Raw genomic sequence first — 14,713 nt, 5'->3', positions numbered from 1 at the left:
ACATGCAACTCCTCCAACAAATAGCTAAAACTACACTAACCAACAAACCACATTCCTGCTTTATGACAGTTTCACAACCCTATAGGGCAGTGGTCCCCAACCTGCGGGCCGCGGCCCGGCGCCGGGCCGCAAAGGCCATGGCGCCGGGCCACGGCTCCCCTTCCCCGCCCCTCCCCCCCGCAGTAAAAAACTTCCCAGGCCGCAAGCTTGCAGCCCGAGAAGCTACTTACTGCGGGAGGGCGGGGAGAGGGAATCAGGGCCGGGCCGCGCAGGTGTGGCTTGCGGGCGCGGCCGGGCGCGGCTCGTGGGTGCGGCCCGATCCGCGGGCGCGGACAGAAGCGTGGGCGTGGCCTGCGCGGTCCCTGCGGGCGCGGCCCAATGCCCTGCCGTTCCCCAGCCTAATAAAGGTTGGGGACCACTGCTATAGGGGTTCCGCAGGGCCTGCAAGAGGGAGCTCTTCCACCAGATTTACGGTTGAAGCCAGTGTACCAGGAAGACCTGGACCCCCCTCCTGGAATATTCTATGGGCAGCTTGAGATCGTTTTCCATGCCACCCCTGGAGTTGTTTTTTAGGGGGATATTTTAGTTGTGTTATGTCACCGCATATGTCTTGGATGTTGGTTTCTGTCAGTATATTGTTGTATTTTTAGGGGTATTTTATTGGGATTTTTATTGAATGTAACCCACCACGAGCCTTCCGGGAGTGGCTGGCTAAAAGTCAAATAATAATAATAATAGGGCTAAAAGTTGTGACAGTGTTATTGGCTTCACTAAAGATGATACGAGTCTTAACTAAGAAACTCATTCCAGTGAAGCCAGTCAAGATCGACCTCGATGTAAATACGTGGGGGTGGAAAGTGCCATCAAGTCACAGCCAACTTATGGTGACCCCCACGGGGTTTTCAAGGCAAGAGACATTCTGAGGGGGGTTGCCATTGCCTGCCCCTAGACTTCCTTGGTGGTTTCCCATCCAAATACTGACCAGGGCGAACTCTGCTTAGTTTCTGAGATCTGACAAGATCAGGCTAGCCAGGGTTACCCATGTAAATATATTCAGAGATCATTTGAAAACTTGCTCATAGCCATATATTTACTAGGTAATATTTTGTTACTGCTCTAGTACTACATTTCTTTGTTAGGAGGACAGTAGGAGCACTCAGCATAGCTAAAAATAAGGGCATGCTGAAATCTTTGCCATGGTTTCCAGAGCCAACCTTTTTCCATTCCAAAATCTCATTTTTATTTATTTATTTTGTCGATTTGTATACCGCCCTTCTCAGACTAGCCGTCTCAGGGTGGTCAACAACTTTTTAAATAGACAATAACAATAAAACAATAAAAGTTATGTTATTAATAAAACAAAAACAAATGTCTAACAATATTAAAAACCATATATTACATAGCTATCAGCACCAAGGATAGATTACCGCGATTATAAAAATGGTAATGTTGCTAGCAAGATGTTTCTAGGAGGTAGTGACAATTTTCTACACAAATTGCTGACCCAGCTTCATTCCAATGCTATATGTATCCTGGACACACTTCTGTTTGAAATATATATTTTCATTCGTAGCCATGATTAGTCTTATTTTAGTCAACCATGAAATTTAGACTATGAGGTCTTTGCAGACAGATAATTATTTATTTGCTGAAAATATTTATGCACTCATTTTTCCCGTGACCAACTTATGGTCCAAGGCAGGTAACAAGAATATGAAATGCAATGAAACCAGCATTTAAAAACAATCAAGAACATTGCAATGATTAAAATAAAATACAACAAAACTATGTTGTGGACAGATATTTATTTACTTACTGGATATTTATTGCCTTACTCTTTTTATAGTTATGCCGCCATTTATTGTTGTTTATTGTTTCATAATATTTATTGGGGGATTATGGGGTTTTATCATTTTTATTACTTTTAGATTGTAAACCACCATGAGATGGCAATTGCCATGACTGGCGGAATATAAATAAACAAACAAACAAATAAATAGATACTTGTGTACCCTCCTTTCCTTTAACTGATTCATGATCTAAGCAGATAACAAGAATATAATAAAATGCAATGAATCCATGTACCATCAAGCATCTAAAAGCAATCAGAACCATTAAAACAGCTAACATCAAAGACATTAAAATGGCATTAACACATCCATCTAAAAACACCTCATGTCCAGTGAGCAAAGTACTTAGCCAAAGCCTTCTGCAATAACTATTTTGCAGCCTAGCCAGAAAAGCCAGCAGGTAGAAGCCCCCTGATCTCTTTCCAGAGGTTCGTCCACCAGCCTTGGAGGGGGGGAGCACTATGGTGCCTTAGGTTCTTCCCAGCAAGAAAACCCTTTATCTAAAGCACATTCTATGCAGAGCTAACATACATCTGGGATTTATATAAGACGCAACAGATGAGATTGCTTAGCAAGATGAGTATTGCCATTGATGGTATTCCCAGTCCTCAATGGAAGAATTTTGTTGGCAAGGGAAGGAATTACGTCCAGCTCATGAGATTACAAATGTTACTTGAAGAAGCCATCAAAAAAGTGGCCTATAACTCCGTCCATCCCCTTCACACTGAAACGATGTCCAGATGTGCTTCCTTTTGTAAAGATGGGCTCCTGGGGAAAGGCAAGAGAGAGATCCACAAAGGCAGACATTGTTCACAGGACAGAACTGTGAATGGGGGCGAGGAGGGAAGCACATTCCTCACTATCATCCTCTGAACTGATGGAAACACCAGCAAAAACCCATCTATCTAAAATGCAGCGTTGGAGCCGCATTCCTCTCCCAGCGAGTTGTCAATGAGGGCTGTAGCTGGGAAGGAGAGCTTCAGACTGGAAGGTTTCCAAGAGCAGAGATAAAAGCGCCTTTGAAAAGAAGCCAAAGAAGCTGCTGCGGCCGGCTGCAGGTCCTGGGCCACAAATATGTTTGCGATCCAGTTCTGCAGGTGGACTTAATTACCCGTGCTTGGCTTTTGTTGTGTTTGTTCAAGGTGAATGACAACCGCAAACGTCTTGCAAATAAAAGGCGGTCCTGAGAGTCCCCGGTTCACTTACGCATCATCTGCGATCAGGAAATCAGCTCACAGTCAAGGCCCAAGCCAAATGCCCATCAGATGCACGCTCTGGCTATGCAAAGGCGCCTTTATGGGGCTAAACAGGCTTTCATAGTAAATGCTAAACAATGCGCAATCAGCACAGCACCTGCGAGGAGGCTTGCCCAGTCTGGTTGGGGGTTCTACGGACAAGAGGAGAGCAAAGGAATAATGAATATTTGGCTCATGGGGAGCTGCCTATGGTTTGGGAACCCATCCTTAACAACCATGGTAGCTAGAGGGAGCCTCCACAGCCAGTGGAAGTAGCTCTTTGATGCTATTCAACAAGGGCTATCGCCTTCTTGCTCTATTCGTGAGCTTTTCTCCAGGTCACACAAGCAAATATTAGACACAAATAGCTTTGCATTTTTGTTTTGGGGGGGTTTTGTACTTCAGAAAATCATATTATTAAGTAATTTTAAACTTAAACATTTATATTTTTTAGTTTTTGTAAAATTCTGATGTGTTGTATCTGTTGTAATCCAGCCTGAGCTTTTGGGGAAGGGCAGGTTAAAAATATAATTAAATAAATAAGGCCACTTTCACACATGCTGAATGAGAAAATCCAGTTGTAAAGTGGATTGAAACTGCATTGATCAGCAAGTTCTGGCATCATTCCACACTCGTTGGACAATTGCACTTTCAATGTGCTTTTGTTGCTGGGTTTTCCTGTGTGAAACAGGAAAATCCGCTTCTCAAGTGCATTGGAAATGCATCATCCACCATGTGCAGGATGAGTGCTGGACAAGGTAAACTTTTGGGATCAATCAGCAGAGACCTTCATACTGTTATTCTGGGCAGGCCTGATTCAGATGCAGACCCTAAGCATCTCGTTAGCTTTCCTGTACCAGATCATTTAATTCCTAGCCAGAGGAACACCTCAGTGATGCTAGAGATGCATTCTGGGTATAATACACAAGTAAATACTATTCGAGAACCTCTGCTTCCATTCTAAGCTTTTAAATCTAAATGTTACTATGGCATTCTTAAGATAAATCAACAATACATTATATCATCAATAATACATTATATCATCCATCTATCATTGTTACATAGGTAATTACAGGAGAGCAATTACATGACCCCATAAAAGTTTCTCACCCCAAAAGTAAGCAGGTCACAGGCAAGAAGCCACTTCTGAGAAGCTCTCAGTACAACTTACCATACTCGTGTGTGTATGTGTGTGTTTGTGTGTGTGTGTGTAAATTATTATAAAGTCGCCGATGATTTGTGGCTGCCCCAGCAAGAGGTTTCCAAAGCAAGTGAGAGGCAGAGGCGTCTTGCCACTGCCTTCTTCTGCAGACCCTTCCTTGGCAGTCTCCCATCCAAGTACTGATCCTGCTCCGCTTCCAAGATCTGATGTGGTCAGGCTATATACCATGTGGCCTTCCCTCCTTCCCACATTGATAGGAATTTAAAATCATCTCCTAACTCTTGATAAGGACACACATCATTGGCTAACTCATAACTTCAAACACCGAACATCTTTAAACCGCCCGTGGCGCCGCGGGCACCACGGACGAAATAAATGGTTAAGGGGTTCTAAGGTGGGATTTGTCCGTGATGAGGAAGGGTCCGGATTGGACCCTTCCCCGGGACAGACATTCGGAGGGACCCATCGGCAGGCGCGCAGCGCCTGCCGATGGGTCCCTCCGATTCCCAGCCCCAGCAACTGCGAGCCGCGCGCAGCGCAGCTCGCAGTTGCTCCCTTTCCCGCCGGGCTGATGCGTCGGAGGCGCAAAGCGCCTCCGATGCGTCAGCCCGGCCGCAAGGTACCCCCCCGGCAGCCGCGCAGAGGCGGGCGGGGAGGCGCTGTCGGTGGCGTTGAAGTCGCAGGCGCGCCGGGTGGCGCGAAGGCGGGCAGAGGCGCTGGCGGCCAAGCGGCGGAGCTCCGAGCCCAGCACCGCCGAGCCCAGTGGGGGCCGCCCCACGCCGCGCGTCACGCGCCAGACCCACCTGCTGCGCCTGCAGCGCCCGCAGACGCCAGCACAGGCCCCGGGCCCGGCCCCACAGCGCCACCCGACGCGCCCGCGCCGCCGCCGCCCCGCCCGCCTCCGGCACCGCCGCCACCATCCCAGCCCGCGCCCGCCGCCACAGCCTCCCTCACGGCGCACGGGCAGGCGGACGCCCGGCCCACGGGCCTCCCTCAGCCCCGTGCACGCATGCCGCCGCCCGAGGGAGCCCCCGGCAGTCGCGCAGAGCGCGGCTGCCGGGGACTCCCTGCCCACCAAATGACCGCCGCCCGGGGGAGACACCCCATCCCTACTCCTTTCCCACCTGGGGTCCCTTCCCGATGGCCATTCCCCACCGCCGCTTCCCTGCACCCACACACACACACACACAGCCTCACCACCCAAACCCCCATAGCCGCCCCCTTGCCCCGCCGCCACTTCCCAGCGAACACAGACACACACACACACACACACAGCCACCCACCGACCGCGCTCTGCCACCCCTTCCCCCACCAAACACATCCACGCACACACTCCTCTCTACCCCTTCTTCCCTCGCCACCTCCCCCTCCCCATTCGCCCCCTGCGATTCCTCCCCACGATTCCCCCCCAACCTTCACACACACACACTGGCCCCTGCCCTTTCACCTACCTCTCTGTCTGCCTTCCTTTCTTCCTTCTTACTTCCTGACTTCCTCTCCCCCACTCCACACATCCAAGCACACACTCCTCTCTACCCCCTCTTTTCTCCCCACCTCCCCCTCCCGATTCGCCCCCCATTCTCCCCCAACCTACGCCCCCCTGTCCCCTCACCTTTCACCCACCTCTCTGCCTTCCTTCCTTCCTTCCTTCCTTCTTACTTCCTGACTTCCTCCATTACTCCATCTCCTTCCTGTCTCTCTGTCTTTCTGTCTTACTTGCTTCCTGTCTCTCTCCTTTACTTCCTTTCTTTCTCCCTTCTACCCATCCCTTCAACCACCCCTTGCCCTTTTTTCTCCCTCCCCTTCTTCCTTTCCTCTTCTTCCTTCCTTCCTTCCTTCCTTCCTTCCTTCCTTCCCCACAGTCTGTTCTCCCCCCCTCTGCTAGGGCCCGCTATATTTCTTCGACAGCGGGCTTATTTTCTAGTCTATACATAAAATGTCTTCTTAGATTATATAAAAAGTCCGTTCTTGCTACTTTTTGTCTTAACAAAGTCTAACTAAAAACAGTGGTTACAAGCTTCTCATACATATGAATATCTTTTGGCCTTCAACCAATGACAAAAGCTTTTTTCTGGCACACGTGGGGATGCACTTTTGACGTAGAACTAGGCATAAACTGAGAGCGGTGGCCTCATATATAATACATATTTTAGAAGGGAGGGCTCCAAATCAGATACTTTAGAAATACTAGTTGGAGCTACACCTAACAGATTTTCCATTGCCACCCAACAAGCCTTTAGATTTTGATATTGTACAAAAGAGCATTCCACACATTAATTTGACCACTGAGGAAGACCCCTTGGAGTCGAAACGCGTTTGGTCTATTTGGGCATGTTCAGTTAGAAATGTGCACTTTGTTTAATAAATATTTGTAAAATGTTTTAATATTGTGTTTGCAGCTCAACTTCTGAGTTCCTGACTTCAACCAATACTCTCATCTTTGAACCAAATCTTCACTTCTGTGAAGTTGGACATTCTTGTGATTTTCAAATGCTTCTATGCCTGGGTATCAACCAACTGTATATATGGATAATGGGTCAGACAGGTTCTGGACTGCACAAGCAATATTATTAAGATGTCACTTTGTGTTCTTCTTACGGTTCTTCGGGAATCTTCTGTCCTGGGGTTCTGTTCTCCCTTCTTGGCATGCTTCCCATAGAGATAGACATGAACAGCATGAATAGACTCCCTGCCTTCTACTCCTCACCATTCAGCCCTGCTTTCTGCTCTTCACAAACCACCACAAACTTGCTTAAAATTCATGGAAATTCATGGCGGCTCTTCAGTTTAGCCACAAACCAACTACAATTTGTCACAAATTGTTGTGAGCCAGTTCGTGCCCATCCCTACCAAGAGGCCAGGTTTCTTCTATGTGTGCTGCAATATTTTCTAGGGTCTTTTTAGTCAAGTTCAGTAATTGTTCCACTACCTTTCTGGCCACATCTGTGACCCAATGTTCTTATTGCTGTTGTTTTGGACTCCTACTAGTAGTGTCTTTATACCCTCATGAAGTCAGCTCAGTATAACATCTAGAAATAAAGATTCTGCACATCTATATTCAGAACGCCACTACAATTCAACACTACAAGCCTCCCCCCCAAAAAATCTGATGCATTCTCCCTTGCAAATAAACCAACCCAAGACTAACTTGAATTTCCATCAAAGAATGTTAAGTACTTACTTCTGTCCCTCAAAATGCAGAATAATCATTTCCTCACTTGCATTTGTATAGTAGCACAATTCTGAGAAATTATGGGAACTTATTTGAAGCCTACAGTTATGCCCATCAGTCCATTATTTCATCTACTTGGAGAAAGGCAGGCATTGCTGAAATCAATGGATGTTTCCTTTCCAAATACTAAAGTATAAACAACACAGTAAGAGCCACATTGAGTTATCCATGAGCATCATCACCACCATGGAGGTTAGGGAGCGGCCTTGGACATACAGTACCTTGCTCTGCAGGACAAGCACAGCTGAACCGCACATCCTTTTGTTCTTCCACAGCAGCTCCATTTTCAAAACACAGCCTCCACATCAGAATGTGCACAAGATGTTCACACTGCTCCTGCCTCGAAGTTTTTGTGCCTCCTGGATATGGAAGATGAGAAAAACGAATGTCAGACGTCCAGTTTTGAGCCTCTCAAAACCCCTTATAAGTAGAACGTGTTGGTCATAAATTTTACTACTAAACTTTTATTAATATGTATGTATGTGTGTGTGTGTGTATATATATATAGAGAGAGAGAGAATACATATCTATATATACATATAGACAGACAGGCAGACAGACAGACAGACAGACAGACAGATAGATAGATATAGTACATAGATATATATACATGTATAGATAGATATAGAGATAGAGATAGAGATAGAGATAGAGATAGAGATAGAGATAGAGATAGAGATAGAGATAGAGATAGAGATAGAGATAGAGATACATACACGTATATTGTACTTGAGTGGTATACAATATATATATTGTATAAATTGAGTGGCATACTCTCTCTCTCTCTCTCTCTCTCTCTTTATATATATTATATATATATTGTACTGTACTTGAGTAGTATGCTTTGGTAGGTATATCCTGAATTTTATTTATTTGGTACTATTCCAATGCAAATCAGAATAAATATCAATTCACATATCGGGGCTGCTCAGTGCTTTGGGCCAGAGTGCTCTCATTTCAAAACTGCCATTCTATCTAGGGTACCATCCTGGGTCACACACTGACCTATGCCTCTATCCACTACCTAGCCAGAGTTAGATAATGGCTAACATTTGCTGGTCTCCCCCAACCACAGCCATCCACTTACACCTACATCTTTGTTCCCCTTCCCCAAGAAATAGGAGATGTTTTAGATGGAACAGGCACCAGTTCTGTTAAATTCTTGTAACTGGGAAGGGTGAGCTATAAAAATAAAGTTGCTATTATTATTATTATTATTGAAAATTTATATTTTTATATTGTCTGTATGCTGTGAACTGCCCAGAGCCATAGCAAAGGGTGACATATAAATGAAATATATAAATAAATGGGTTGCACAATGCCCTACATCTACAATTGGGGGAAAGAGCATATCCAATTCTTAATACTTCCACGGTTTCCTTGGCATGTTCTAAAAACATTTAGTCCCTTTCATAAGGTGACCAGATTGTCCCACTTTTGGAGGGACATCTGGGGGTACCTGGCAAATTGTAATGTTGAAATTAAAAATATATATATTACAATACAATTTTTGTGTTCTGTGCATTCTATGAAACTTTTTGTTGCTCCATATAGACCAAATTTTAAATCAAGAACCCCCCCCCCCCAGTCAATGGTGTCCCGCTTTACCAATGTTAAAATCTGGTCACCTTACCCTTTCACCAACACAGCACGGATCTTTAGCAAGGAGCCAATTTTCCACTGATTCCGACAAAGTTTGAATCCAGTGACACCTTTCAAACGAGCAAACTTTAATGCTGGGTCTAAGCTTTCATGTGCATGCTCCCTGATGACATGCACATGCACAGTCTTGAAGGTGCCGCCAGACTGAAACTTTGGTCTAATTTTTTCACACAGAGACTCTTTATCTTTGCAAAACTGAAGAGAGTCCTTTATTGCAAGGAACTCCATACTGGACAGGAGAGAGCAGAGACAGGATTCTGATCCAGTCTAACTGGCTAGGATGGATCGACATGTATGAAACACGTCCTGCCCTCATGATGGGGACCAGCAGCATAGTGTGAGGAGGAGAAGGTGTCAAGCTGGAAGGAAGGAAGAGTAGCCCTCTACACATCAAAGCGGTAGGGTAGAAGGGAAGGATGATCAAGGTCCTGGCCTATCTATCTCTCTTCTGCCTCTCTGTAGTCTAAGGCAAAGAGACAGTGCAAAGTCCTTCCCTTCCAACATGCATCACCAACAATCAAATCAGAGTCCAGTAGCACCTTTAAGACCAACAAAGATTTATTCCAGGCATGAATTTTCGAGTGCAAGCACCCTACGTCAGACTATGATCTTCTTACATGACAGGGAATACATAGCAAAAATCAGTTCTGTTACATTTGTGTCACAACCAGATACAGCCAATGATAATCCTTTGTCAAAACAGCCAATCAATCCCCTAGAATTCAGTGTACTTTACAAAGAGAAACCAAAACTGAGGGGCTTTTTGCACGGCTTCAAAATCGCACAATGGTTGCTAATTGGAAACGCTATTGATTTGCCTTAACGCACAACGTCGTAGACAATCTGCAACACTCCTGAAACCGATCAGCAAAAAGCGCTTCGTTGTAGCGCTTTCAGGGGAATCCCAAAAAGTGGATTCACCCTCCGGAAAGCGCTACACTCTTGCAAACAATCTGTAACACTAGCGATAAAGACCTGTGCGTTACCATTGTTGTGGTTTCTTCAAAGTCCCTCCTCCTGAGCCTGTCCTCCAAACTTCCGGTGAAGCGATCGCCATTTTTTTTTCTCCGAGCGAGCGGGGATAAACGCACCAGCGAGCCTCTTTCAGTTTAGAGGCTTCCCTGGCTTCAGTCCCTCCCCTTCAGTCACTAAGCACACACATTTAACACAGTCATTCAGCCGAAAATCGGCCCGTGAGAGGGGGGGAGGGGGAGATTTTTTTTTTTCACTCCGAGGCAGCGTGGCCACGATCAAATGACAGCTCAAACAGAGGCTTCCCCGGCTTCAGTCCCTCCCCTTCAGTCACTAAGCACACACATTTAACACAGTCATTCAGCCGAAAATCGGCCCGTGAGAGGGGGGGGGAGGGGGGATTTTTTTATTTTCACTCGAGGCAGCGTGCCAACGATCATACGATCAAACGACAGCTCAAACACATTAGGCAGCTGGATGGGTCTCTCCGTTGCAATGAATCTACCTAGATTCGTTACAATGGGTGTGTTTTTTTTAAAAAAAAACCTTTCTTAAAGGGAAAGGGGCTGTTTGGGAGCATGCTAACGGCTGCCCATTGGCTGCTTGACGGCCAGGGGCGGGACGAGCTCGGCAATAGCGCTTCCTTTCTAGCGATTTCTGCCGAGACCGGAAGCCTGTGGAAAACGCTACAAAACGCAACTGGATACCACTACAAAGGCAGGTATGCATAACGACGAATTCCACTATTTTAAATGGCGATTTTTCATTCAGTGACCAATTTGCAACAAAGATCCCGGTGCGTAAAGCCCCTGATTTTTGCTATATATTCCCTGTCATGTAAGAAGATCACAGTCTGACGAAGAGTTCTTGCACTCGAAAGCTCACGCCTTGAATAAATCTTTGTTGGTCTTAAAGGTTTGACTGGACTCTGATTTTATTGTGCTACTTCAGACCAACACGGCTACTCATTTGAATCCACCAACAATCAGTATACTTTCTGCTCCTTCCCACACAAAGCAAGAGCAAAACAGGGGGGCTGCATTTGCCCTCAGTAACCTCATTATGCAGTAAACCCCAACTGGTCGCCTAGCTCCATATCATCATGCTTGCTACATAATCCCTGATTTGCTAGGATTGGGAAGCCAAGAAGAAGCAAACAAAGAAGTTTGATACTATCCAAAAACAAAACAGCTGCTGACAGCACCTGGGAAAGGGACAGGGCAGAACAAGCTTGGGGAGGGATGGTGAAAACATTTCATTCGTACACCCCAATTTTTATTTCATGTATTTACTGCCTTAACTGCCAACAGTACTGAATGCCAGCACTTTAAAAATACTGGGGGGGGGGGGGTTGAGGGCGGGAGGAAGCTTAAGTAGTTTAAGAGTTTGGCCCAACTCCTAAGCAAACACCCATCTGGCCAATGCTGGTAAAACCTTATTATCTTAACTTGCATGTCTCTCTGGAATTAAAAGAAGAAGAAGAACAGTTCTGACAGAGGCATTCTGCTACCTCACTCAAGTAACAGAGACTGTATCAGGAGTGTGGCAGAACAGTTTCCAGCATGGCTGGATGTTGTTCCTCTCTGCCAATGCGTCCTCCCTATGCCAGTGTCTCCCACTGCTCAGAAGGGATGATATTAGTTACCTAATATACTTCTCCATGCTTGTGGGTCTGCCTTGGGGTAGCATGGGGCTCTTACTGTCAGGACTAGGCTGGTCCCATAAGTAGCCATGCCTCAATCTAGCATTTGTCTTCTAGGCAAAGGCCAGCCAGTACAGCCTGTTGGCAGAGTTTAAATATGCAAGAGTGTAAAGCACCAGCTGATTAAAACAATAAAATCGTTTTATTGAGAAGAGAAAAAAACTTTGTGAGTAAGGGAGGAGAGAGATAGTCATAACAGTCTAACTGACTAATGCAGGGAAAGCAGGCAGGAAGTGTATGCAAAGGAGCAGACAGTCTCCAATTGAGTCTTTTTCAGGACGCAGGAAGAGATTGTTTGAAAATATCAAAAAGTTCCTAATCTAAATATGCTAACTACTTATCCCCTTTGATGCCCCCTCTAGAAAATTATTCTTATGTTGTTAAATCACACATACTACAGATCTTGCATATATCAGCAGAGGCAAGGGCTTGAGCCAAAGCCAAGACCCAGGACCCCCCCAGGGGGTCCAAAGTATACATCACCTCCCCCCATTCTCTATCGCCTTGGTAGAGTAGATTCTGATTGGCTGCCGCCATGTTATGTTATGATTTTTAATGTCTTTTAATGGGGTTTTAATTAGGGTTTTTAAGACAACTGTCATCTGCCACGAGCCTACCCAGGGAGTGGCGGGAAATAAATCAAATAATAATAAATCTAATAATAATAATAATAATAATAATAATAATAATAATAATAATAATAATAATAATAATAATAATAATAAACAGCTCACGGTGTGACTATGACATGAGAAGGAGTTTGCGGGGCAGCAGGAGGAAAGCCAACTAGTCAGCCAAAATTTCTTTGCATACAAAGTTTCAAGTAGGTGCAATAATGCAAAAATGCCTGTGTATAATTCTTTTAGGGAAAGCGGTTTATGTTCAGAGACATTTGTCTCTTGGCTCAAGGTGGAAAAGTCATTGGCGTCAGATCTTGATAGCCCGTTTGATTGCTTTTCAGATTATGGGCTGCATGTGAACACGGTTGGATGCATTTCCAGCAAAACTCAACTCTATTGTTGGAATATGTAAGATCTGCTGTGTACATAATTGAGCAGAATATTAAGGGTGTGCAGGAGGAGAGGTCAGAGGAGACGTATCTTTAGCACAGGTAGGACAGGAACTTCCTGGTGATTTTCAAATGATCAGTTCTAGGCTCCTGATTGACTCTACAGGAGGCTTCCTGCTTTTTGAGCACGCTTCCTCCCTGCTTGCCTCCAGAACAGCGGTTGAACGGACAGAAGAATGACCAAAGACAATAGTTAGAACAGTTAGATCTCATCTTTCCTCTTTCTATAATAGTTGTTTCTCTTCTGAATAAAAACTATTCTGTTCTTTAAGCAGCCTGGCGCTACACCCTCTCTGTGCATATTCAAACTCCGCCAACATAGACTTGAAAAGTTCACTAGGGCATTTTAGACATGAAGATTAGACTCTGATGTGGTCGGAAATTGCATCTGAACTGATATAATGGTCATAAATTGTGTCTTGGCAGAATGGTGAAGATATGTGTGTGTGTCCAATATTCTTAGTCTCATACATTCTGCTTCTGGAGAGGATATGCATGAATGGTGTCTGCTACAAGTTCAAAACACCTGCTTACAGGTCTGTTCCCATATATGGGGAGATGCCTTCCTACACCAGCTGCTCTGGGGTAATCTGCTCTCTAAGACCATCTGTTTTTATGCACACAGCTAGACCTTTCTGAGCCATTGCTTGAGCCATTCTGCCATCTAGTGACTAAGCTCAGAAAGACCAAACCCGTTTTTCTTGTTCACATCCCCAAAACAAGGATGAAACGCATGTAATGCCTTTTGTTGGGGACAACCAAATCAGTACAAAATATTGTGTAAGCTTCTTTGTTCATGGGAACTCATCAAAGGCCAGACGCACATGTCACATCTGGGTCTCTGCCAGTTCTCTATTTGAGCAGGTTGAGGGTTTTAAAGGCTGCAGGTTTAAAGCACGGCATGGACAGAGAGCAGTGGGTGCTGAACAACTCCCCTGACAGCACTCTACCCCCATACACACACAAAAAACAATTTTACAATCAACTTTTCCTAGCATTATTGTCTTTTCTCATGGCTCTTGTATTGTAGACCACACTAGCGATATCATTCAGTTTGCCTTTTCAAAGAGCCAGTTTTTTTGTCTGTTTCCACACTAAAAATCGCCTTTCCGGGTGCAGACCCAAATCGCCCTCTCACTTACCATGCAGTTAACAAATTACCGGTTACAGTGCTTTCATTTTTCAAGGTGGAAATTAATTCAGGGCTGCCCAATGGAGAAATGCTGTTATTCAGTTGTCCGTCCCCCCCGCGTCTGCCATTTTGAGTCATTTCGACATACCCCCTTCCTCATCACCATTCTCGCTCCCTCTCTCTGTCCTGAAATATCTGACTTTTTAAAATAATAGGGGGTTATTGCATTACAGCATTGTCTTTAACTATGAAAAATTCGTAGAAGGTTTGTTGGTTGCACTGCAGCGGCGTTGTAATGCAATAACCTACTTTTTAAAAGAAATTACATAAAGTATACTTGGCGGGAAGGGGGGAGGCGATCAAGGGCATGGAATGGTGGGATTAGGTGCAAGCAGGCACCATTTTGCAAAAAAAAAAAAAATTGGGGGGAAAAGGCTGCATCCTTCCGACTCAGATGCAGAAAACATGGCAAATTTTAGCCTGGGAAATGAGGGGAGGAAAGGCCAAATGCAGAAAAGTGTAGTAACGATTCACAGCATTCAAAGGAAATCCAAAGCGAGGCTAAAACAAGGTATGTCTCAAATTTGGAAATGGTCATAACGTGATCAAAATATGATAGCCTCCGTTTAGCCTGTCTGCTGAGCATTAAATTTTCACTCCCATCCCTGCTTGGTTGATCTGAAACCCACTTGCATTT

At 45.1% G+C, this 14,713-nt stretch overlaps 1 long non-coding RNA gene across 1 annotated transcript in view; it reads right to left on the bottom strand.

The window, feature by feature from the left end:
* Nucleotides 1–14,713, bottom strand: part of LOC143840385 (uncharacterized) — a 234,091-nt gene that overhangs the window by 63,872 nt on the left and 155,506 nt on the right. The window contains exon 4 of the long non-coding RNA XR_013232159.1: nucleotides 7,701–7,838. This is a non-coding gene — a long non-coding RNA (uncharacterized LOC143840385). The remainder of the gene's footprint in view (nucleotides 1–7,700; nucleotides 7,839–14,713) is intronic.

This window comes from Paroedura picta, chromosome 6 (genome assembly GCF_049243985.1).
Source record: "Paroedura picta isolate Pp20150507F chromosome 6, Ppicta_v3.0, whole genome shotgun sequence".
Classification (NCBI taxonomy): Eukaryota; Metazoa; Chordata; class Lepidosauria; order Squamata; family Gekkonidae; genus Paroedura; species Paroedura picta.
The sequence above is the reverse complement of the archived record's forward strand: the minus strand, read 5'-3'. Positions and strand labels throughout refer to the sequence as shown.